At 46.5% G+C, this 17622-nt stretch overlaps 1 protein-coding gene across 33 annotated transcripts in view; it reads left to right on the top strand.

Annotated features, from left to right (window-relative positions):
* Window positions 1-562: 562 nt before the first annotated feature.
* Nrxn3 (neurexin 3) overlaps window positions 563-17622 on the top strand; it is a 1553154-nt gene continuing 1536094 nt past the window's right edge. For 17 of the 33 annotated variants that reach the window (XM_040743326.1, XM_040743323.1, XM_040743324.1 and 14 more), the window contains exon 1: window positions 566-905. The gene's annotated coding sequence lies outside the window, so the exon portion shown is untranslated. Of the gene's footprint in view, window positions 906-16671; window positions 16762-17622 lie in introns of all 33 variants that reach the window. The other 16 variants (XM_040743341.1, XM_040743340.1, XM_040743342.1 and 13 more) reach the window with 4 other exon arrangements.

Raw genomic sequence — 17622 nt, 5'->3', positions numbered from 1 at the left:
TTTCGCTTCTGTGTCCCCAGCTGTCTGCCCTCCTGTCTCCCCTGGAGCCAGCAGTCAGAGGAGTTTGTTGAAGGAGTGGATTCCTGTCCTAGTTACAGCCCTGACCTCCACCAGATAGATGCTCAACCACTCCACTGCCCTGATTTTGCAAGGGAAAGGGTCTCTTCAGAGAAACTGAGGCACACTTTATGTTAGCATCCTCTCTGCCTCTTCAGTAGGCAGTGAACAAGTGTACCCTGGGCAGTGGAGCAGTCCTTTAGTGTACAGGAGTGTGAGGATTTCTTCTCTCCTTTTTTTCCCTAAATCTTTATTTGGATTCTTGTTCCACTTATGGAGAGGAACTCTTCTCTCAGGCTTGGGTGAGGGGCGAGTGATACTCCAGAGCCTCAGTCTTACTCATGGAGGGCTGCAGAGTGCCCCTTCCCCTGATGATATCTTCTCAGCTGTTTGCAAATCACCCCCAGGGAGGAGGCGAAGCCCTGAGCCAGGCAGCATTAGCTGTCTCTTTAAATGCCGGGGTCTGTGTGGGAGAGGGAGGGGCCAGCTCTGGAGTGCGTGAAATTCCTGGGCTCCTCCGGCAGTCTCAGGCTCAGAGCGCAACCCTACACATCTCTTCTCGCATGCAACTCACTGAGAGGGAGAGGCAGCGGCGGCGTGCCCTCCCCTCCCTCAGTCACCGGCAGCTCCAGACACACAGGACCTGCTTTTCGCACCTCCAGCATCCTCCCTTCTTCCCTGCCACTCCCTCCCAGTGGGAGAAAAGGAGAGAAAGAGAAAGAAAGAAAAAGGAAAAAAGAGTCAGAAAGACTCTGGAATCTGAATCTTTCCAAGGAGGAAACACCCTGCAAACTCAGTTGATTAAACACCAAACTGACAGATTCCCAACTCTTCGGTTCAACCAGGAGGTAAGATTCTGGGGAAAAGACAGAAAGACAGGAGACGAAATGACTCCAGGTTTTGTTCATTCCGGGAAGAGGTTGCACCTGAGAGGGTAGAAGTTTTCCTTTGATAGCGACCAACGTAGGCTTTTTTCTTTTTCTTTTTTCTTTCCTTTTTTTTTTTTAACGCTTGATTGAGGACCTTTACTGAGCACGGGAATGGCTTTTCAACGCCTCTTCTTTTAGTTCGGTTTCTTCTGGAAGTTGGGTCTTTTTGCTCCAGATGTTAGGAAAGTCAGAAAATGTTTTAAATTTATTCTTCCTTTTTTAAAAACTTACTTTACAAAAGGATTTCTCCTTTTTGATTGGATTGTTAGTCCAAAATGATGCCAGTCTATCATTTCGCTTTAGGTTGATACTTTTTTTTTTTTTTGAGATTTTTGAAGCCACTTTCTCTCTCTCTCTTCCTCCTGGAGAAGGGACTTTGAGAAACACAAGAAGACAAAACAGGATGGAGACAGGGATTTCCCCTGGCTGTCAAGGAACCAAGTGTGTGTACACATTCATATGTGTTTTTTTTGTAGGGGGGTGTGGAAAGGTCATTTTTGAGTAAAATTTTAGCTTGGACTCCTGATACCTTGGGAAGTTGGCAGACTCAAGATGTGAAAAGATTGTGTGTGTGTGTGTGTGTGTGTGTGTGTGTGTGTGTATGTGAAGGTGCATGAGTGTGTGTGTGTACTCTTTGGATCAGTTACAAGGGAAATCTTCCTCCTCTGCCTTCCATTTGTTTATATTAATGATTTAGTAGCAAGCTTGTCTGAAAACTTCCACTCTGTGTAAGCACTGTGGGTTTGCAAGCTCTCAGTGACCTTAAAGCCTGGTTCGATGTATTTTTTCCCCAAAGCTTTGTGTTGTATCCAGAGTTTCGGCTCTTTCCCTTTCTCTTTTTTAACCACAAAACTTAACTGTTCTAGAAACATTGTACTGATGACAATGAAAAGAGAAATCTGCCCCTCCAGCCCCCATCCCTTCCTAAGCTAGTGATGTAATACCAACCTATGGGCTCTGCTGCCTTGCAGGTGACTTATCCTGCGAGTACTTGTTAAAAAAATTAATTGCTCCCTTCCTCTATTAAATATGTCCCTTTTTTGATTTGGCTCAAAAACATTATGCGATGAGAATATAATATATATTCTCATCACATATATATATGTGTATATATATTGCGAACCATTATTAGGTTTAGGTAGAATGGATTCTCTCTTCCTTGATCTTTATTTATTATTATTATTACTATTAATTTTATTATTATTTAATGCAAAGGTCAGAGACCGTGGAGGGCTAGTCTAGGATGGAGTGATCCCAGTTGGACCGCATAAGAGTGGATAGAATAGGAACTGTCTTCTCACCGCTTCTCTCAGCTATCCCCGCTTTGGGGAGAGAGTGTTTCTTTTGCCACCCTGATGCACCCCAACATTCTGAGTTATTTTTTTCCTGCCTGGGTCTAGAGAATGGCACTGAGAGAGAGGTGGGCACTCCTTGTCACACCTGGAGGACGGTGTAGTTTCTGGGGTCAGATGACCGCTTGTCTTTGTGATGAAGGGTCTGGAGGAAATTTGAACTGCCAGCACGCTGGGAGACTTGGTTGCTGGGATAGTCTATCTGGGGGCACCTGGAGGTTAGTCAGTGGAGCCCAAAGAACTGTCCCTTTCTTAATGTGCTGCTCTGGGTAGAGCCTTCCTTCATCGTTCAAGGGCTTCAGCGTCGCCTTTCAAGTTACAATGGTCCCGCTGGCTATGATGGGCAAGTTTACCTAAGGGCTGCTGGTTATGTGTCGAGAGGATGGTGGGAGAGACTAGGCAAAGCTGGTATTTTTCTTTCTTAATCTTCAGGCTTAATCTGCCTAAGTCATATCGGGGTAAATGCTATTTCAGACGGGTGCTGGTTGTGCAGACGTATTCCTATTGTTTGATTTTTGTTGTTATTGGGGAATGGAGTAAGGGCTCTTGGCCCATTTTCTGCAGCCCAGGGTTCACCCTGTAAGCCAACCTTCCTTTGGGAGAAGGGGGAAAAAGCTGGACTCTGGAAGTTCACTATTAAAGTGAGCAACAGGGCTGGGTTAAATTTTTTTTCTAACAACTGGACTGTGCAAATGCCCTTTTCTGGAGCTTTCTGGCCCTTTCTAATGAAATAATAATTTTTGAAAATTGCTTCGTAAGAAGCGAGACCAACAATCAAAGGAATTCTAGATTTTGAGAAACCACTACGCCTTTGCTTCTCCGGTAGCTCCCTGTTATTAATTACTGGGGGACTGATGGGGATTTGGCCTCCGTTTTGGTTGCTTTCTTTTTAGTGCTGCGCTCCTATGTTGATGGTTGCTGCTTATATAAGGAAGGGATGTATCGAGGTGGATTGATGCTTGGGGTTTTGAGATCGGCTACTGAGATTGGGTGGCGGTTGGTGTGTTTGTCGATGTGCATGGTAGGAAGGTCTTTTCTTTTGGATGGTGGGGGACAAGGGAATGGTCGGAGAATGGTAGATGAGACGCTCCAGTGAATGGGGACGTGAGGGGACACGGAGGTGAGGCTGGAAGTCACCGATTTGCAGAATTTCTGTCCTGTATCCCCCCCTTTCTCTCGCTCCTTGAAAAAAAATCCATTATCTCTAAAAACACATTATTCTTCAATTGGCCTTTTAGAGGAAAAGAGAGAGAGAGAGAGAAAGAGAGAGAGGGAGGGAGGGGAGGGGTTAATTTGGTGAGGGGGCTTGGTTGTAATTAGCCCACTGCTGCAAAACTGAGATACACAAATCCATCGGCACCAGCTTTGGGGGCTCTGAGAAGCAGCGGAGAGATGGGGTCGGGTTGTCAGCCTTGGATGAACACTGTAGGCGGTGGGGTTGGTGTTTGGGTATTGTATGTGTTTGTGTCTCTGTGTGCGTGCAATTTTGCTCACCCCACCATCCATTTCCCCCTCCATCCTCCCCCAGTCCTGCCATGGTCTTGCCTTCCATTTCCATGCACCGTCCCCTCTACCCTCTACCCAACCCCCATTTCCTTCAGCCCTTTCCATCTCCATGAAAAAAAATTCTGATTCTGATGACTATGCGGCTCTTTTTTTTTTTTTTTTTTTGTCTTTTTGCAACACAACAGTGGTTCGATGGCCTTTCCTACATGCCACACGGATGCAGCTTTCTGATAGGAGGGCTAAGTCGGCACATCCACACACGCAATGGCACACGCCTTTGCACACATATTCTCTCACACTCAGGCGACCAAGGACTTGATTGCGTTTGTTTGGTTTTGTTGCCTTTGCCTCTTCCTCCACTTGCACACCCAGCCATGGCCCCTATGCCCATCCTCATGCAGGGGACACAGTAATGCTGTAGTCTCATCTTCTCCTTGCCACCGCTGCCGTTTCTCCCTCTTGCTATTATTCTTCTCTAAATGCTGTGGTGTGTCGCAGTTCATGGGATTAGTATGTTGGAGAGTCTTTTGGGGGAGGAGACCTCATGAGGAGGTGGGTAGATGACATTAATGATTTTTTTTTTTGGGCCAAATAAGCACTCGGTGATAATGATCCAATTTAACCATCCATGAAATCTATGTTTGCCGCACACTGAAGGGAGGTTGCTGGGGGCGGGGGACGGGGCAGGGGGGGAGCAGGGTCTGGACTGGATTACCTCTGGGGGAACTTGATGCCTGGAGAGTAGACATAGCCCCCACCCCCATGCACATGGCTATGCTCACGCGCGCGCGCACACACACACACACACACACACACACACACACACACACACACCTGATCAGTGGACTGTGTCAAGCCAGAGGGCACTGCAGAATGTCCCTGAGACTTGTTGTGGTTTGTTGGGAGGATAGATTGATGTCTTTGTCCCACCCAGTTCTCTGATGTGTAGACGATGCAAGGTTTTGAAATTATTGGTGGCCTTTGTGTTGCCTTTTGTATGGGGTCTAGAATGCTGTTTGTGTTTTTTCCAGACAGTGGCATGCCTCCGATTGGGTGACATGGGATTGTCAGCCCTGAATGTGTGTTGTTCAGATAGAAGGCTGTCTGACTTTGTACTGGGTGGCTGCGTGTGTTGGATATGTGTCTACTGGGGGTGGGGTGGGGTGCTAATGGGGAAGGAAGGAAAAAATGGGAGCATTTAGTAGGGGAGAGGGGGAATAGAGTCTTCAAGGAAGGAGAAAAGAAGGAGGGGGGAGCTGCTTGCAACTCCAGCAGGAAGCCTCAAGTGCAATCCCCGGTCCACCAAGCAAAACTGTGGGCGGGTGAGCTCAAGGGTGCTGGGTGGGTGGATGCAGACTGAAGGGGGAGAAGGGACAAGGTGGGTGAAGGGAAGGGTTTCCCCTGCTACCTCCCTAGAGCTCTGGGCTGAGCTCAGAGAAAGGCCTTGCTTTCCCGGTAGGTATCAGCCTCCTCTAGGGCGGTGTGGCCTTGTTGGAGGCTGCAGCTTGCAAGAGTTGAAACTGCTCTTGGCTATGAGATCAGCTAGAGCCCCTGTTCTCCCTGGCTTCAGCTGCTGTAACTACCAGACGCCATTTTCCCCTTCTTCTTCTTCAGCTAAAGGTGTGTCACTTTATTAGCAATTATAAGTGAAATTGGAAAACATTAAAAAAATCCTCAAAGCAGAATGTGGGTTGCCACATCTCTCCCATGTTGTTCTCTCTTCCTCGAGCTGACCTTGAGGAGTTAGGGAGGAAGAGTTATGTCATTGCTGGAGAAGGGGGAGAGTTGGGGAGCTGGATGCCTCTGAGGTGGGTTACTGTGGCAGACCCAGAAAAGAGCTTGCTTTCGGCATCTTGGGCTCTGCTCTCTTTGTATGACCTCTCAGGTATAGATGGGAGGTCATAAAAGGGGCACGCATCCCTTCCCAAACTTGCCACCTGGAAATAGACGCTGTCCCAGTTGTGGTCAGGCCTCATTGCCCTTAGTATACGCCTTCTCCGAGAAGAGCTACTTGCAATGCTCTGAGATGTGGACTAGCTGTGGCTTTTCTGCGGATGAAGCAAGTGCAGCTGTGTGTCAGGGCCAGCCACAGGTGGCTCTACTAGGCTTGCAGCTAGGGCTGCGGTACCAGCACTCAGTCTCTTCCTGTAGGTCATGGCCCAAATGACACATCCTCAGAGAGGCCTTTCTTGACCCGGTTTTGAAAACAGCCCTCTTTAAAATTCTGGTGGTACTCATGCCCATCATATCATCTTTGGTCTTAATGAGTTGATCATTACAGAATGCTGTCTTATATACTGATAGACTGTATTTAATTTCTGCATATGGAATGCAAGCTCTGTGAGGTTAGGGACTTAATTTTTATCAACTGCAGCATCCCCACTGCTGAGGACAGTCCTTTGTGCATAGTGGTTGAGTGTTCTAACATGTACCTGCTGATTGGAGGAAAGAACCATATGGATTCAGCGATGAATTGTTTTTGCCCTAGCTTATTGCTTTCTGGAGAAGTTGAACTTTGTTCAGGGCTGTCTTATTTCTTCCTGCAAGTCTAGATCTAATGGAGGAGTTGCCAAATGTGAACTTCCCAAGTTCGGCAGAAAGCTCTTTTCTCGCACTGACTCAGAGTCACTATGTCCCCTCATGGTCTCTCATCATTCTCACCCTCATAGAAGTAGAAATGATATACTTATTATGCACTATCTTCAGACCCAAGATTTTTTCTCTACATAGTATGTTATTTAATCATCCAAGCAATTCAAAGCATACTAGTATTGCTTTGTTGATGGAGGAGGAGACCCAGACATCACTAAAGTAAACTGATAAAATGATCAGATCAAGGGCTTGAACTCAGATCTGACTTATTTCAGAACCTAATCTCATTACCCTCATATTATGTTGTTGGAAGGAAAAGAGAAATAAGTCACCTTCCCTTTCAGTGCCCTCGGAATACAGATGAATGAAGCAAGGCTCATGGATGAAAGGGTTTATTGAAATCATCTGTAACACTGGTGTGGACACAGCTAGAACCCCAGTTTCCTGGACGTTGTTGTGATGGCTCTTCACAACTATCTGTCAGCTCTCCTTCCTTCATCAGGGAGTGAGGTCTTGGTGCGAGGGAATGGCAGGTGTGCCTTGTAGGAGAACAAACAATATATCCATAGAACTAAAACAATTCTGGAGGATGTTTCAGGGTTCTAAGGCTGGAAGGTTCCTGGTGAATTCTACTCTCAGGTTGCTAGAGTCAGTGCACATCAAGGCTATCCTAGAAGGTACTGGAAGAAGAGACTTCAGTGTGTGTGTGTGTGTGTGTGTGTGTGTGTGTGTGTGTGTGTGTGTGTGTTGGGGAGTGTTCAATGTTCTCAATGCACATGCCACCCTGCCTATAAATGGCAGACCTAGATGTTATAGGGGCCCCATGATGCAAGAAACCTATGTTTGCATCCTGACAGCCTGGAACTGAGGTACTGGTAGGCTCTCCCATTTGTTAACTCTTAATTCTTAAGGAGAGATGTATAGTCATACACACTGCATGTTTCATTTTTTTCTCAGAGATAGTTGAGATACTGATGGTGTCAAGGGTGTACGAAGGTCTTTTACCAGTCTTCTCTGCTCTACCCTAGGGTTGGACTTGAATGACCTTACTTAGGGGTTAGAGATGGATGACCTTGAATGGGAGTTAGAGATGAATGACCTGAATAAGAGTTAGAGATTCTAGCCAAGAGTGCATTTGTTTGTTTGGGGGGTGGTGGGTGGGCAGAATGAAATGGAGCTTTTAACCAGGAAAGGGTTATCCTTGGCCGGAATCTTGAAGCATGAGATATAGTCATTTTGGTGTGACCTTGAGATAGTGTAAATGAATGCCCTGGTTTGTTGACAGTTCCTGTTTAAGACTGTGTCCTAGTCTAATTATTAAGTCACAACAGTGTCCCGGTTTGGATGATAAAATATACGGTCATCCTTCTTTGAGATGACATCACCTACTTTTTCTTAATGGGACATAGAAAAGAAGGGGGCATGGGAGAGACAGAAATCCAATTTTATCTCAAGAAGGTAGCCAATAACAGAGCCATTCCCTAGTGACACTTCCAATTCCCCACCCCCAATTTATAAAGGGTTAAGACCTAGATATTCTAACCAGTTCCACCACTATTATGTCTCCTCCTACTATCCTAAGCAGTCTCACTGGAGCTAATGATAACTATGCTTAATCATTGACCCAAGGTATTTCATTGTTTTCTGACCATATTGTAGGGGAGGGACAATTATCATTGTACCAGAGCAAAAAAGATGTTAGGTAACACATCCAAGGTCACTAGGTAGGAACTGGCTTTGAAGCCTTTGGTTTTAACCACTGTGCTGCAACCCATCTGTAGAGCTGAGTCTAAGAGCTACCCCCACACTCTGGGATATGCTTAAGAAGTTGGTGTTGGTTTGAGGAGTTGGGCTGATGATCCAGGGAAGAAGCTGTTCCTAGAGTTTTTAATGGCACTTTGGAAATCTGTCTCTCATGTCTCAGTGACCCTCTTTACTTCATGTTCCCATCTGAGGAGGGAGCTATGTGATTTGGAATGGTGGACAGTAGGCAGAAGAAAACCTGAAACCTATCTCTGTTTTGCTTTGGGATCTAGGGTCTTAGAGGGTTGGGGAAAGATGGGGCACTGTGCTGTCCATGGTCCTGGAAATAGGTGTGGCCTGAACCTCACTGTGAGAGTCTGCTAAAGAGAAATAGTCTAGCATCTGACTCTTCTGCTGTTTCATTAGACAGAGAGCATCCTCATTTGATGAGGAAGATGGTGGTTGGAGAGGCTATCTAGCACATTTAGGATTGTCAGTAAGAAATAGAAGGCTTTGGATCCAAGCTTAGGTCTCAACCCAGAGACTTGGCTCTGTACTCTCCATGGAGCTATAGAGAAGAGGGCAAGAGGGGCATTTTTACTGAGATCTAGAAGAGGAAAATTGCCTCAGGGAATCTTTTTATCAGTTCCCAATGTATGGGCAAGGCCTTCAGAGTCATCATCCTGGTCAGTCATTACTGGTCTCCTTCCCCTCATCCCGGCAAGGGCAAGAGCGCTGCTGCTGACCTTAGGTTTGAATGAGTGTTGATTCAGTTCATGGGAAAGGAGGAAATGGAACCCTGCATGGTGTCACAGAAGGGGTGCCCAGGAGTTCCCCCTTTCCCAAAAAGCAATAATCTACGTGCTGACAAGAAGCTAATATTCCTCCCCTTTGCCTTGTAGGGTAAGGCAAGAAGGGATTAGAGGCTGCTTCCCAGAGACAAGGAGACAGGAGCTGGAAGCGAAGAGACTGGGATTCCCCAGGCTAACGGACCCCAGGGAGAAAGAAGGAACTTTTTCTTGGTTGAGAGGCAGGGACTAGGAGAAGTGCTGTTCTGACAGAGGGCCCCCTCTGCAGCCCCCAAGCTGAGCTGCATTAGTTTCTTTGCAGTCCCATTGAAGACTGTGTTTATTTTTCCAATAATGTGTTAATTAAACATCGATTTCCGGGTAGAGGAAAGGGAATTGGATTGCTAGAGCTAAATGGAGTGAGGCGGATTGGGAAGTGGTGAGAGGGGGCCCCATGCTGGAGTCAGCATTCTTCAGGATCACCCCAAGAGAGCAGAGGGATGCTGGAGCTGCCTTCTGGCTCCCAGTTTGCAAGTGGTATCTCTATAAGAGCTTTCAAGAGGCATCCTTTCTACTTTGGTCATCAGCTCTCTGTGGAACCTTGGTCCAGGGAGGAGGTACGATTATCTTCTACTTTTCTGAACACTTTTAGCTTATGGAGAGATGATGTGCCACATTTTGCTCTTGGTACTCTGTAACAACACACCACTTATTTAAGCAAACATAGGGTACCTTTTATAATTCCACTTGGGAGATGAGAAAACTCAGTCTTAGAAGCATAACAAATTCAGGGTCAAAGGCTCAGTAAAGGAGTTCTAGAGCCTAAGGAAATGACTTAGTAAAGCACTTGCCATGCCAACATGAGAACTTTAGTTAAGGATGCTGGTATTGTAGTGTCTCTTATGATCCCAGTGCTGGAAAGCAGAGACAAGTATATCAATGGAGCTCACTGGTCAATCAGTCTACTCAGTTGATGAGATTCAGAGAAGTCCTGTCTCAAAAAATAAGGTGCAGAGTGGCTGAGGAGGACTCCCAGAATCAACCTCTGGTTTCCAAAAGCATGTAGGCACACATGCACATACAACTGACACCCACACCCCCATGAACACATATGCACACTCATACCCACATAAGCAAAGGGGTATTAGAAGAATTAAAACTATCTGTGTTTGGCAGAATAGCCATCAAACTGTTTAAGCCACTTTAAAGGGGGGAAACAGCATCCAATCGCAGCAAATAAGGGCATTTGATATTTTCTCATTGACTGGGATGTTCTGAACTCTCACTGTGTGCCAGCAACTGCATTAAGTGCTTCTTACACTGAGTAGGGGAATTCAGTGAGTAGGTATCAGGTCACACCGCCTCTACTATATAAATGAAGAAAGTGAGGCTCACTTGCTTGAAGTAGAGCTGGTAAATTGTGGAGCTGGGATAAAATTTTGATGAAGATGACTTTGGATTTCCTTACCTTTTACTGTATGCTGAGAACATGGACCATGGCTCAGCAAGTTGCCCATAAGTTTTAGAAGACGAAGACTCTGGGACTGTAATGTGGACCCACTGGTCAGACTGTGGACATCAGGAATCTCAGGTATTACAGCATGGATCCACATCAGAGCTCACGTCTCAGACCTGGTCATTGACTGGAAGAAGGCATTTGTGTAATTTTTGTTGTTGTTGTTTATCTAAGTTATAAAAGTGCATTAGAGCTGTAGTTCTCCAATTTTGCTGTCTATTAGAGCTCCTGTATTAACATTCTAAACTTGATCTGCCCTCTTTAGCAATTTATTTAGAAGTTTTAGGGGCAAGACCTGTACATCATATTCAAAACACCCCAGGTTTCCATACCAGTGGCTCAGCAGAGCCTCTTCTGTAGAGCAGTTAGTATGGTGCAGGAGTGGCTTCTTACCCCTGCAGCGAAGGATGGAGTGATCAGGGGCTTGTTGCATATCCACAGTGCCCAATGGAGCAGTTCTTAAGCTTATCATTTTCTTTCTTACTGGGAGAATAGCTTTCAGACATTGGTATTCATCAGCTCTCTAGGCATCTTTGACAAGATGTCCTCAGACGCTAGCTGCTTATCTGGGATGTGTGTAGAGGGCAACCCGAGAAGCTGCCTGCAAAGTGGGCACTTTCTGGGGAAAGGAGAGATGGTAATATTCAGACAAGCCTGAGATCCCTTGATTCCAGAAACATGAAGAGTACTTCCCCCAAGCCCCAGAGGGCAGGAAGAATGAGGATGCCAACTGCCATGGTTACCTGTTGATCTCTTGGCTCAGGGCTCAATGTCTCTTGCTGTGATGGGAAGGTCTATTTACCTTTACTGGGGCACTGTACTCACTGTAGTGCCTTGTTTTACAACAGCACCGAGGGAGGGGAGCAGATCCCACCCAGGAGACTCAGTAAACTCTCTTTTAGGCTTGGAGAAAAACCCAAAGTAATTCTTGCAACAACTTGAGTGTTGGGAAGCCTGTCAGCAGTAGCCATCCTGGGGTTTCCCTCAGGGATCAATAAAACAGATTCTCTGGGGCTTATTTGAAGCTTTTCTTCCAAAGCTGTCAAAAAGTAGAGAATAGTTGGAATCTTTTAGAGCTGGAAGGGACCATGGCGATTATCCATGCCCATGTTAGTATTCTATTCATTTTTCTATTCATTTGTTCATCCAACAGAAATTTATTAAACATCTACTACATCCAGGCACTGTACCAGGTTCTGGGAATACAGCCATACTTGTGAGAGGCATTTGGTTTATCCCTTCTAGAATTTAAGCTTGGGTGGAATGGCAAGTAGACAACACAAAAATATAATTACACATTGTGACGAGTGTTCTGAAGGAAGAGCGCTGGGGGCTCTGAGAACGATGGAGATCTAATTTAGCATGCTGGCACCAGGAGTGACAACAGCTAGGATGTATCAAGGGCCCGCAGTGGCAGGCACGGGCTGTGTAAGGACTTCCTGAGCACCGTGGCATTCCATCCTCTTAGTGAATCTTGGAGGAGGCCTCATCATTACACTGGTCTTGTTTTAGAGGGGGAAACTGAGGTGCGGAGGGTCACCCAGAAGAGCACTAAAACCAAACCTGACTCTCCTTCTATTCTGCACGGGAAGGAGACAGAATTTGCATTGGGAGGAAGGAGGAGGTAAGAAAAGAAATAGGGGGAGACACAGAAGCTGGAGGAGGTGATGGTTCAAGGACAGGAGTGACGAGTTTAAGAGAACTGTACATGATGTTGAAGAATGTGCAGTAGATAATAGGTATTCGTGCCACAGTATAGCCAGGTGAGGATTATTATCTTCGTTAGCTAGATGTAATCATTCTCCAGTGTAGATAGATGTCCAACACCATGTTGGACAGGATCAACACAATTTTGTCAATAAAAAACTGGCAAACGTGCTGGTCAGGGTGAGACACACCTGTGATCCTAGACTAAGGAGGGGGAGGTAGGAGGATTAGGAATCCTAAAGCCTTCATGGGCTAAGCTGTGCTAGAGGCTAGCCTGGACTACACAAAGCAACCCAATTTTAAAAAATATGTCTATGCCTCCTCCATGATAAATTCTTTATTTTTTTTAAAGCAGAGAAGAAAGTCCTGTTTCTCCTGGCTATTCAGAGCTTTTGGATGTCAGCCATTGTGGGAAACACATAGCAAATTGTCTTGCCAAATCCCCTCCAGGACCAGGAAAATGAGGAATTCAAGTCCTTTGTTGCAGAGGATAGAAGTTTGGTCTTAGGAGGTCCTGAGCTTCAGGGGAAGCAACTGAGAGTGGCAGGGCTGCTTAGAGTCAGGGCCCTTGGTCTCTTCATTTCTGGCTATGAAATTATGTCATTCTCAGGTGTCGGCTCCCTGAGCCTGCCCTGTTTAGTCTGCCTGAGCCATGGCTTTGAGTGGTGCTAATCCCAGAACGGTGTGAGGCAGGGATTCCATCTAGACCCACTTCTTCAGGGACACAGGTGACCAACACTGAAGGATGCTAAAACAAAGTTCATAAAGCATGGCTCCCTCTGCACTGTGAGGAGTATCAACTATTCTTCCCTCTAGCTAGAACCATTACATCCCATCTTCTGGTTGGTTGTCCCACTAGCCCACAGCCTGTGTCACGAGCTCAGGCGATCGTTCTTGGTCTGGCTTCTGTTTTAGCTCACCTTTCATGTCTGCCTGTTGCTCATTGTTGAGTTGCTTTTCTTTGGCGATTCTGCTCCCCCGAGCACTCCCCGCATGTGGTTTCCTGAGGCTGACTCTCCTCAGTTGTGTGGTCCTCTACCCAGCCTCAGGCTGACCTACACAAAGCAGATGGGAGTAGATGTGAGACAGAGTGCAGGGCTTTAGGTTCTGACCTCAGGCAGAACCATGAGAAATGGGCAGAGAGGGGTAGACAGAAGGGAGACAAGTCAGTGGAGCATCGATGAAATAGGAAACTCTGCAAGTTTCCCAGGATGTGAGAGTTGTGTCTTTGATGTTGTTTCCCTAGCCTGGAGCTGGGAAAGTTTGATGTGGGGACACATGCCCCATGGGGTGATCTACATCCTGAATGTGTTCCCTTCCAGGGTTTGAAAGGCTTGTTCTGTCCAGGGGTGAAAGCAGAAGCAGACAGGCTAGCTCTCTGGGCATCTCCAGGGGCAAAGGGAAGGAACCACCTCTGTACTGGGTTCTGATATTGACAAGGGCAATGTTTCAAAGCAACAGTTTGACTCTCTCGATTCCCGGGATCTAGACAGAGAAGAGAAGACAGGCACGTGGGAGGGAAGAAGTTGCCAGGAATGGGTTTTGAAATGTGCGTGCTAGTCACTTATTTCTTTTGGGTATGTGGGGTTATTATTATTTTTTAACATTTAAATGCTGAGAAAAATGACTTGATTTCCTTACTACAAAATAATGTATGTGTGTGTTATAGAACATTTAAAAAAAAAGGGGAAAAGAGACACCTGGCAATTCCCTCTCCAGACGGACAACTGCTGAGGGAATTTGGGTATCTGCTTTGCCTGCATAATTTCTAAGCATCTGCAAACCTAGACATGTTATTTGGTTTTTAAAGACGTCCATTCACTCATTTAACAGGCATTAATTGAGCACCCACTCTTCGCCAGGCACTGAACTCCCATTCTGGAAGCTGTCACACTAGCCTGGTTTTTCACTTAGAGATGCATCACGAACATGCTCCCACAACAGCCACTCATGTCTCTGAGCTTCCCGATTTAGATTTGGGGTGTAATGAGGCAGTTGGCAAATGTTGCTATCTCAGTTCTTATCTTAAGAAGGAAGGGAAGCCTGCTGAGCTCCTCTGTCCTTGGCACCTCCTTGAGAGAAAAATGTAACCCTTTGCTTAGGAAGACAATAAAGAGTCAGAAGAAAGCTCAGAGGGCACAGAGAATGCTTCCCTAGTCTTTAGTACTGGGATCTGGGGTTTTCTGAATGAACAGTCTGGAGAGGGGAAATCACATTTCCTTACAAGGCATTTGGCACCTAAGAGGGTAGGGGGCCCTAGCATTTCGGTGCTGCACTTGCTTCAGTGCAGAGGGGAGGGCCAGGACGATTTAGATGACTTACTGGGGGGTGGTGAGGGCACAGGCAGGTGGCTGAACCGGGGCTGGAGCCTGGGTTTGCTGGGTGAAAGAAAGGTACACAGACAGAAGGAGGATGGGAAAGCCACAAGCAGTCCAGATTATGCTAGGGGGCTGGAAGGCTTTGCTTGAGTTTTGAGATGCCGGTTTCATTGCACCCTCATGCATTCCAATGCACATCTGAAATTCTACCTTGGTCCGGGAGGAGGGTGCCTGAGAGAGAGTAACACACTGTAAAGTCATTGCTACTCATAGAGCAAGGTGACACAGGAAGGACTTCCAGAAGTTCAGTGTCACACGTGTCCATCAGGCATGTCCTTTGCATAGGGAAGAGCATGGAATGCTAAGTATACGGAAAATACTGCTCTGCCTCTAAGAGAACGCCCATGTGACTGCGTACCATCACTTTAGAGACCTTGACAGTGTGGGAGAGAAGGAACACAGGTTTCCATGGAAGGGGTGATGACCTCTTGCCTAAGATGGAGATGAGGTGGAAATTGAGGGTGACCAGGGATGACAGGAAACAAACGAATGAACAAAGCAAGGTAGCATGGATTCCCCCAAGTACCAAGAGGATTTTCCCCCTTACAGAGGGTGAAGTGCAGAGTTTGAGGTGGGGCTGCAAAAGGACACATAGGGGATGGTAGATGTTTTGCTGGTTGTCCCCAGACTTGGGATAGCCTAAGTATATCTCCTATAACCAAGGCCTCAACCTGGCTCTGCTCCTGGTAGTAGAAGGGACTCATGGTAGCACCTCTCACCTTCAAGACAGAAAACACTTCTTTCTCTTGCTATTGAATCAAAAGTCTTGGGCTTTGTTTCATTCAGACCAGCCTAGATTACATGTATTCATCTAAACCAATCACAGGACATTCTGGTGCTGGGGCAGAGTCAAGCTATCCCTACTAGGGCTGCTTCTTGGGTATGACTCGAAGCAGCTTGGGAGAAGCTAGGGTCTGGACAAAGGCAGTTAGGATTTAATCTGTGTGTCCCTGTCAGAGTTGTTGCATGGCCTGACACCTTCCTTCAGGAATAGAACTGTCGTGGTAGAATCCTCTCTGAATTTGGCAGTGAGGACATTACATGTCTGACACAGGCTCTGGTCTTTCAGTAGGAGCCACCAAACTGGGCCAGTGAGTGAAGTCCAGAATAGGGCCCACGTGGGTGTGTCTGACTCATCCTGGCATACTTGGGGAGGAGGAAGGAGAGGCAGAGCATGAGGGTAGCTACAAAGGGCTGAGTGATGCAGGCTTTCTCAGTCCACCGTGATCTCCTGCATCTTGTCATTCTTTGGTTAAAAGGGGTCATGGATATCTGACGACTGAGGATTATTTCTTTCCATGAAAGACCTCTGAAGGGCCTGGGGTGCCTACTGGGGTCTAGGAAACTGAGATCATGCCATGTGGCCCCTATTTTTTTCTCCATTTGCAGCATATGCATTTTAGGCTCCTCTAGGCTAAGCTTTGATTGATAGACACCTTGGCAAAACTACCACATCCCAGGGCATCTGGGGCCTATGGGACTTCTGTGCTGGCTGGCTCCTGTTTGGAGTTAGCTGGGCCTCTCTGGGTTCTGGACTGTGGAGAATCAGTTTGCTTTAGGCCTCAGAAGTCACTAAGAGGCATTTTCTTGTTTGTTTGTTGCTTGCTTTCTTAACAAGCAGAAGCAGCAGCCTTTTTTTTGTATTTATTTTAAGGCAGGAGTTCCACCCTATGCTGACAAAAGAGGGCTTCTTTGACTTTGTGATTTGCTTCCTATACTGTAGATTTATTGAAGTCGTGGAGAATTGAGCAGGGAGTGGGGATGGAGATGGTTGGAGGGCAGCAGCATGATGTTCAGTGCTTTGGATGGCCAGGTTGCTCTGAGCTGGTTCTTGGGTGAGCCCTGGACTTGGAAATGCTGGTGAAAGACCTGTGTTAGAGTCTTAGGGTTCTTGCTCATCAGCCCCATGACCCTGGAAACTTGACTTCTAAAGTTCATGACATAGTCACGAGCAACACCCTCTGTGCTAGGAATGTCTTGGGGGCATGTACATGTTTCTTAATTTTTGAGTAGCTCTAGGGTGGAAGTGAGAACAAAGCTCTGAGCTGCTGAGGGCTCCACATGTACCCACACTGCCTCAGCTTTCTGTCTTGTGCTCTCCAGGTTTTCATGGAAGGAAGGATAGCAACCTCACTTTCCAGGAGAGACACATAGAAGTTCAGAGAAGTTAACTAGTCTTCCCAAGGCTTTCAAGTAAGTTTGTCCTCGGAGCACGCAGTGCTTTGGATTTTAGATGTGAAGTGTGTACTTGGGGGCATACACAGAGACTTGGTGGTGAGTCCTTGTACTTATTTCCTTCCTCAGTGTGTGCATCATTCTGTGTAAGTCACAAGTAATTATAAAATTTCTGTAGTTGGGGATGACCTACGATTGATTGATTTGATCAGTGTCCTCTAACTCATAATTGGCATCTATATGATCTGAAGTCAGCCTGTACACTTCTACTGTTGATAGGAGCTTGTAGTCCTATCTGCTTGCTAGGAGCCCCAGCCATGGCAGTGAAGATGGTAATAATCATCTCGTGCTGGGCAGATTTGACCTCTAGGAAGCTCCTGTTAGAGATTATAAAGGGATATCTTCCTCCTTAGGCAGGTCTCACTGTGTGGACAAGGCTGGCTTGGAATTTATGATCCTCCCACTCCTGTCTACCAACTGCTGGGCTCACAGCCATGAATAACCATGCCTTTCTTTTTTCCTTTTCAGTGGACCCTTTCTTTCCTATAACTTCATAGGGTTTTGTGCAGAGTATGGGTCAAAGAAGTTAAGCTGGGTTCATTGGAAAGATGCATGGATAGGGTTTTGGGGTCTTCAGGGGTCGTGTGGTATGAGTTGGGGCAGGAGGTAGGAAATATCAATGGGCAGTGGCAGGGAATGTGCTAGTATCTTCCAAGTGTGTTATGGAGAGAGGGGCGTGAGGCCCTAGTTGGAGATGAAGGACTTGGGCTTTCAGTAATAAATTCATACATAGAAAGCACTCATAAGCTTGGGACTGCCTTCTCTACCATCCTGTAGTTGATGCTGTCACTGTCATTCTAGAGACAGAGGAATAGGACA

Source organism: Mesocricetus auratus, unplaced genomic scaffold, assembly GCF_017639785.1.
Source record: "Mesocricetus auratus isolate SY011 unplaced genomic scaffold, BCM_Maur_2.0 Super-Scaffold_15014, whole genome shotgun sequence".
NCBI lineage: Eukaryota > Metazoa > Chordata > Mammalia > Rodentia > Cricetidae > Mesocricetus > Mesocricetus auratus.
Note: the sequence above shows the minus strand (reverse complement) of the source record. Positions and strands in the feature narration are given on the sequence as shown.